Source organism: Theobroma cacao, chromosome 9 (genome assembly GCF_053813885.1).
Source record: "Theobroma cacao isolate CCN51 chromosome 9, ASM5381388v1, whole genome shotgun sequence".
Lineage (NCBI taxonomy): Eukaryota > Viridiplantae > Streptophyta > Magnoliopsida > Malvales > Malvaceae > Theobroma > Theobroma cacao.
The window spans coordinates 36,885,880-36,894,053 of NC_142647.1; the positions used below are offsets into that span (position 1 = coordinate 36,885,880).

At 31.2% G+C, this 8,174-nt stretch overlaps 1 pseudogene across 1 annotated transcript; it reads left to right on the plus strand.

Annotated features, from left to right (window-relative positions):
* The first annotated feature begins 6,112 nt into the window (after positions 1-6,112).
* On the plus strand, positions 6,113-7,015 carry LOC18589641 (dirigent protein 22 pseudogene; annotated as a pseudogene). Its single transcript, XR_016028642.1, has one exon. The product of XR_016028642.1 is annotated as a dirigent protein 22 pseudogene (transcript).
* Positions 7,016-8,174: the final 1,159 nt, after the last annotated feature.

An 8,174-nucleotide genomic window follows, 5' to 3' on the forward strand; every position in this document is an offset into this window, starting at 1 on the left:
CTAGCCATTCATGCCATCACATTGTCATAAGCCATCAATTCAAACCATATGTCAAAACATATATATAACACAAGTATATAGTCTCCACTTACTCAATTTCCAAAACCAGGATTCAATTTCAAACCAAATTATGAATCTCATTTCATTTAACCAACACTTCAATTATAAAACATAATAGTTCACAATTTAAATTTATTATTCTTTAAAATCATAAAAACAAGTATAAACTATTTTAGATAGTTAAGATGATCGTCTGTTTACTCACTATAACGGGAGTACTCCTACTCCTGGTCGGGTACGATATCCTTACCCTTACCAGAGGGCTCACCACCTATACATAATACATAACAAGTAATTCAATATATTTGTGCCAAACTATTATAAAACTATTTCAAGCTCTTTATGAATGTATGAAATTGAATGAGAAGTGTTCGAATAATCACTTAAAGATGGTGTTCTACGTAGGTTCAATTGTTGTTGGACTGAAATGGTATTCGGCCTAACTCGCACTATACACTGTTTAATTAGCCAAAACATCCAATTCAACTCAAATAGATTCATTGCACTTTCGGTACTCCAATAAGTTCGTATACATCATTAGAAATCAATTCTAAGTCCATTTACTATAATTTTCTCATTATCGTTCAAGTCGTTTACTAAAGGAACTATACTTTTCGATAACCGTTTTCGATATCCGACATCACGAATCATCAAATACGAGCTAGATAACATAAAATATGACAAAATTAATCTTCAAAATATTCTCTATAGAATTCGGTCAATTAGGGTTTGATGAAGAACATGTTATTTTCTTACTTGTTTTTCATACCAAATATCACAAAACACTAAAAACACCTAGATAGCTTGTAATCTATCAAAAACCATCATCAAAACCTTCCCCCCTTGATTCGGCCAACATGCTTCCATCATGAAAACTTGAGTTTCAACCATAGAAAATGAAAAAGAAAGCATGGGTAAGGTAGATCTTAAGCTAAATCACGAAATCTTATCTCCGATCGCTTCGTTTTTCGAAAATCTAATGAATTTCTCTTGAATTTTTTCTCCTTAGGGTTTTTCTATACTTTCCCCCTTTGTTCTTTGGCTTGAACTACAATGAGAGAGTGAATGGGAGAGTTTATGTTGAGTTTATAAAGGAAATTATAAAATAATAAAAACTTGACACATGGAAACATATAATTGGTTCACATTTAAAACTTAACTAACAAGGCTTTTCCCTTCCACCACATCTAATCCCATAATTATCCAAAGTATAAAATAATAATAGGTGAAATTCATCGGCTTGATAAGTGTTATGGTGGTGTAAAATTTTAAAAATTCCAATTACATCCTTATGGACACGTGAAATGACCGTTTTGCCCTTATACTCAGAATTGAAATTTTTCACTCCTCAAATTCAAATTATGTTCCAACTAGTCAAACTTGATCAAAAATCTCATCCAACATTCCAATTTTTATCCTCGGGTGGCAAAATGACCATTTTGCCCCTACATTATGAAAATTCTCGATTGGATTCCAAATTAATCCTCGAACTCCAAATCACCATTTTAAAAATTCTAAGGTTCAATAACTCTCAAATACATCCCAAAATCTCTATTTGGACTACTTCGAGGCTTTAATCGACTTAATTGTACCACTAAGTACAATACAGACTTTTAACGATTTTTCGAGGCATCCAAGTATGCAGACATGCTATCAAGTACATGAATGACATGGTAAGTATATTATAGAGTTGGGCTTGATAGTTAAATAGAGGATCTGTTATGTTTGATTTTAGAATCGTTCCATCAAGCAAATCAATCTTATTCCTTACAGACAAGGCTAGTAAGAAAGATCTACTCCAAACTATGTAATTACTAGAAGTAAGTTTGGGATTCACTACAATTGATCCATGATTATTAGTGCGATGTACCTAATAAGGAGATTGTGGATCCTCTAGATGTGAATTAGTAGATCTAGGGTTTGAAGAATTATTTGCCATGGTTTGTGAATTCTCAACCTTGAACAAAATACTAGAAACTCAACAGTAAAACAATAATCCAATATAAACAAATCAAGATTCCAAAATAGTTAAAGAGAAACTCCAAGTAAAACAGTCTCAAAGCAAAACTAGACATATAGAGTCAAATATGTGATCTCCTGATGAAACAAAGAAAATAAAAAACAAACAATAGATAGAATGAATTGAATCGATTGCAAAACCTTAAGTATGTTTGAAGAGGATTTGCATTCGAGAATCCCTATCTCATATTAGGAGGTCTGATATCATGTAGGAAATCATGGAATCTTGAGAGAAATTTTTGTGAAAAGAAAATGTTCTCATTCCTCAAGTGAAAAATTACAGAGCAATGGTTTATATACATGAAAATATAAAAGCAAGAAAAATTGTTACAAAGGAGGGAAAAATTAGTAAAGTTAGTTGACAACTAACTAACTCGTTATTTACTGCAAGTAAACAATAAAAAGTAAAATGATAAATTTTAGTAACTAAAATTAAATATTGAACACGTGTCCATCTCCTTTCTTAGTTGAACATTTGAGCTGCATATGCTTTCTTCTTTACTCAATCTTGTAACCAAGTTCTTCAGTCTTTCATTCCCAAATTAATAAAAAAATGGTGAATAATTTAAAAAGTTGTCTTCATTTAAACAGAAAAAAAGTCTTCCCAAAGCTGAAACCCAAGGCAAAGAGGGGTCTCCTCATTATAAAAGAGAACAAATATAGAATTAAAAAATAAAAAATGGCTATGACGAAAATGTTCAAAAAAACTTCCATTCACTCCTAATCCAAAAGTCTACTACATCAAGTTCCAAAACCATACAATAACAGCCATCATCCCATCAAGATGTTTCTCATCAATCCAAAACATTAACAACTGACCCAAGAGTCAGGACCCAAATTCAAAATATGCCCGATGATTATGTCTAGCATCTTTTAGTAATAGATGGATCAGAGAAAGGAAATCTATCCGAGAAGGCCAGAGCAAATCCCAAAGTGAGTTTATTCTTTGAAGGTAAAAACATTTCGACACGATCAAAATATAAAATACAATTCAAGTCCGTTTAATTTCATATTTTTTTTTTCATATCTTATCTAAAATTATAAGGTCTACAATAACTTAACCGAATGAAGTTGGATCCGATGTACACTTTTTACAAAGTCAGTTGTAAGACTAACAAAAAAATTTTTGCATAAGCCCTTTTGCAAAGTTATTTGTAACTTATAAGCCTAACAAATAAAGTTATCACTTATCAAAGGATTGAGTTAATTAAACATTAAGTACCGAAATTTTAACAACCTTAGCTCATCTTGTCTACGTGGCATTTGATTAATAAGTTCCACGTTGGAAACGAAACAAATTATAGTTCTGCAAATTTCCATGTGGATGCCATGTGATAACTCATAATGGATGGATTTTTTAGTAAAAGAATTGTTTTTTCTGTTTTTAATTCTTTTTTAAATAAAGTTAAGCAACAAAAAAAAGGTAAAAGCAGGGAAAGGGAGGAGGAAAGGAGAAGAAGGAAATAGGGGTGGCAGTGACACCTGCGTCAGTGTTGTCTATTTAGGCTAAGGCAGATCAATGACCTAAACAGATCAGCGAGGATATCGGTGCTGCCCCTTCCCTTCCCGAATTTCTCTCCTATGCTTTCTTTATTTTCACTTTCTTTTCTGATTTTAATTTTATATATGTATCTGATTATTTTCTTTGTTTTGTTTTTTATTTGATAATGATTAAAAATTGATTTTGTTTTATAAAAAATCAACCATTGTGGTTTGCATGTGGCATCCATATTAAAATTTAAAATATTATTTAAATTTTTTTTTATTTCACATGTGACATACACATAATGCGATTTTATTGGTTGAATGTCACATAGCAAATTAGTGTTAAAGTTTAAGTTAACATGCTATACGATTTGAAAGTTAAAGATACAAATTGAACAATTATTTTTTTTTTGTTCAAATACCAATTTTTACATTTAATTCGAATATCAAATGTATAATAATTAGCATTTAAAAGACTTTCCCCTTAAGCATACATAGATCGACAACTTAATAATGATTAATGTGTAACATTGATGCCAAGTATAGATTATTTTTAATTATATATTATGTTGTATCTTAATTTATTAAAACAATAACATCAAATAGAAAGTATGTAAATTAATTAGTAATTTGAATGAATTACCGACAAAACTAAGGAAAAAGATGTATATGTATGTATTACTAAATTTTTTTTATAGTAAGATTTAGAATTCTTAATTATCATTTAACTTTTTACATGGTAAATTTTTTTAAAAATTTGTCACAGGACTGGCAAATAATTCCCAGGCTAACCAAATAGAAATTAATGGGATGAATGGTTATTTTCTTACATATAGAAAAAATGAAATCAATTGATAAAATAGACCTTTATTATACTAAATGCATAAAGTCAACATTAATGTACAATTACCACCAAGTCGATCAACTTGTAGGCCATATAAGCCCAAGCATATCCAACAGTCTAGATTGAACTTTCAGCAACCCAATCACGTCCCACACCAACTTAAACTTAATAATACCCGAACTTTTAAGCATGACAAATATGGTGCAAAACCTATCTATGTGAACATTTATCATATAGACGTTAGTTTGCATGATGACATACTAAGACTAGGGTAGGGATATCAACATAAAATATATGCCATATGGACTTATAAAGAATTACCATGTCAACACTTGGGTCAAATATGACTCTACTATTCCTTGGAGTAAGTTGGTTTTGAGTTAAAGCTTGGAATGATTCTCCTAATAGATATGTACGCCTAGAATGGACCTGACTTAACAAGCCCATTTTGGGGTTTGTAGAAAAATCTTGCTCCAAGTAAAATTGGGCTTCAAAACTTGGAACCAAAGTGTTACAACTTGGTTTGCTAATTGCTATGGATAGTACTTAGTGTAGTTTTGGATTTACAATATGGCAGTTCTAAAAAAAATCTATTTGCATTCAAGGTTTAATTTGGCTCAACCATGGATACATCATTTTTTACTCAAAAAGCTGAAATATGAATCCTCTTTTCACATATAAAACTATAACATAAAAAAGTAAAACCAAGCAAATTACTTAAAGTTAAGTCATTTATTCATTTTCACTTATAGTCACATAAAAAAGTAATTCCAAATTACTCAAATCCAAAATTTGAAGAGTTTCCTGCTGGAAAACCGTGTTATTTCTGAAAACCTAAACTGACAATCAAAGCAAAACCAAGCAAGATTAACCAAGTTGCTTTGCTTAGCGAAAAAGAGAACATAAAGAATTAGATAATATCTAATCTCACCTAGCATATACACACATCGATCCTTTTCCAGCAAATAAAGAAGTTAATTTAATACCCTTGAGCTTGAGGATCGGCAATGGTTTGAAAACTCCTATTTCCTAATGGAAAAAACATTTGAGTATTTACGCTTTACGGTTCTTTTACGCATGTACTCTTCGATCCAGCAGGTCCTATGGCAAGCATGCTACTTTCATGATGGAGGGCCTGTTCCTAGCTTGGTGCACCAACTTGGATGTCATTTTTGTAATGGGCCCCTGCCAAAATTTTATATTCTCTATGCTCTCTCTTCCTTTCATTTTAGTTGTTGTTATTTGAAAATTTATATCCAAGAGCTGATATATCATAAGAAAATTAAAATTTTTGAAAAAAATTGGACAGAATTCCGAATATATCTATTTACATGTCTATCTTCAGGTTACACCAATATTATTATCTTTTTCAAGAGTATTTTTACACTTGCAAGTTAGTAATGCATCTTTATAAAGTGTCAAGAAATGCTTTAAAATTTTCCTGTGCATATATATACCTTTTACCTTTGTGCAATTCCTAAATATTTTACTTAGATAAGTTAATAGCAATTTAATTCCTCGTAATTAGATAGAATTTTGGAGATCTGTGTACCTGAATAATTTATGGAATAGATTGATTTAGTATATAACATTAATCTAGACGTTATGGTATGCGTCATAAAAATAAATTGTCCACATATATAAATATCTACATCAGGATTCTTTATCTAGCAACTTGTGGTTCTCAATTATTTGCTATGATTCAGTGCTGACCTCTGTATAAATAGGCGCATCCGAGATTAGCAACCTCTTGCAACACTACTGTCTTCTACTGGAAAAGCACCCCCAAAAAAAGGAACAGTGGCAGATGGCTAGAATTCTTCTCATCTTAGCTTCCGAATTCATCATTTTATCCATTCTCTCTTCCTCTGGCCTCATCCAATGCAGCAGAGAAGATGATCATGACTTTATGAGCATCCTAGATCGGAAGCTACTCGGCCTAAAGGAAGAAAAGCTAAGTCGCTTTCGCATCTATTGGCACGACATTGTTAGTGGTCGTAACGCTACATCTATCCAAGTGGTGCAACCCTCCAACGGATCGGCAACTGGGTTCGGCATAATTAGTATGATCGATGATCCATTAACCGAGGGGCCTAAGTTAAGCTCCAAAATGGTTGGAAGGGCACAAGGGTTCTATGCACTCTCGTCACAAGAAGAGGTAGGCCTGTTGATGTCCATGAACTTTGCTTTTACTGTAGGAAAATACAACGGTAGCACCATTACAGTGCTGGGGAGAAACACAGTCTTTTCCAAGGTGAGAGAGATGCCGGTGATCGGAGGCAGCGGCCTTTTCCGATTTGCCAGAGGTTATGTTCAGGCAAGAACTCATACATTCAATCTGGAGACAGGAGATGCCATAGTCCAGTACACCTGCTATGTGCTGCATTATTGAATATTTGACCCACTTACTTCAACTTTATTAATTTATTCCATGTTGGTGCATGCTTGCTTTCATTGTGTTGGCCACTTTCGATTATTTTTTAGGTGGGTGGGGTGGTTTATTTTACTTCTTACGATGTAATAATTACTATGCTTTGATTTGAAGTTTGGAGATGATGCCTGTCTATATATGTACCATGTGGAATTACTCTAAAGAAGTTTATGCAATATGGACTCCAATTTCTAATCAATTTACATAGATCAGTCGATGAAACCAATTTAGAGACAGGAAGAACAGAGGCAAGATTGCATTAGGTGGAGGGAGTTGGGTGTTCTTTCTCTTTTGCCTTAAGGACTTGAACAAAAGAGAAGGGCCAACCCCCAACTTCCTTGAGGTCCTTTGGTAAAAGCAAATTTTTATTTTGATACTTTATATTACTAAAGTTAGAAAAGTTAAAGTGATATGACTTTCATTATTTAATTAATATGTAAATGATCAAGGCAAGTAATACTTTGGGTAGGTCTTATTTTTTTATATTTCTTGCGAATCTGGAGGTAAGGTTTTACGTGTTCTCTTTATGTAATTTATTTTATTAATTAATAAAATTTTAACAAGATAGTTAGACCCTGCGAAAATTTTCAATATAAAAAAAACCTTTAAATGTATTAAATACTTGTATTACTTTCATTTTATTTTTATTTTATTTACAATTACATGTATAATCAATTTACTCATACATAAATTTACTGAGTTGAACAGTTTACTTATTCTACCTAATCAGCACATTAAATATAAAAAATGAACTACTCGCTTCTCTAACTTCTATGCAGTTATAATATTTTTAAAAAACATTTTCATTTAAGTAATATTAAACTAATCTCGCTTCAAGATTCTATTGGCATCTATTACTAATCTATATTTATAGATAACTTTTTTTAAATAATTTAAAAAATTTGAAACAACTTAATTACATCAATTTTATAATTCTTGTTACTTCAATGTTAGGGTTCTTAACTTGAACTTAATTAAATAAAATTGATCGTTAGAAATATTCAATTTATAGAATGTTTAATGGATTGATGTTGTAATTTTATATTATATATATTTGTCATATACAATTTAGTGTTCTATGTAAATAGCAAAAAAATAAATGCACATAGAAATTTTAGCACATAGAAATTTTATACATACAGGGATGAATTCAAAATAAATGCATGTTGACTTTTAGCACGTCAAATTTTGAAGTAGAGATGATTATAGATGATTTTTATGCGATAAAAAGTAGTTGTACATGTTAAAATAATGAAACTTTAATGTTAGGGTTTTCTTTTAATTTGTGTTTATATTATTAAACTATTTGATTATTTGTATGATTTTAGGTATAAT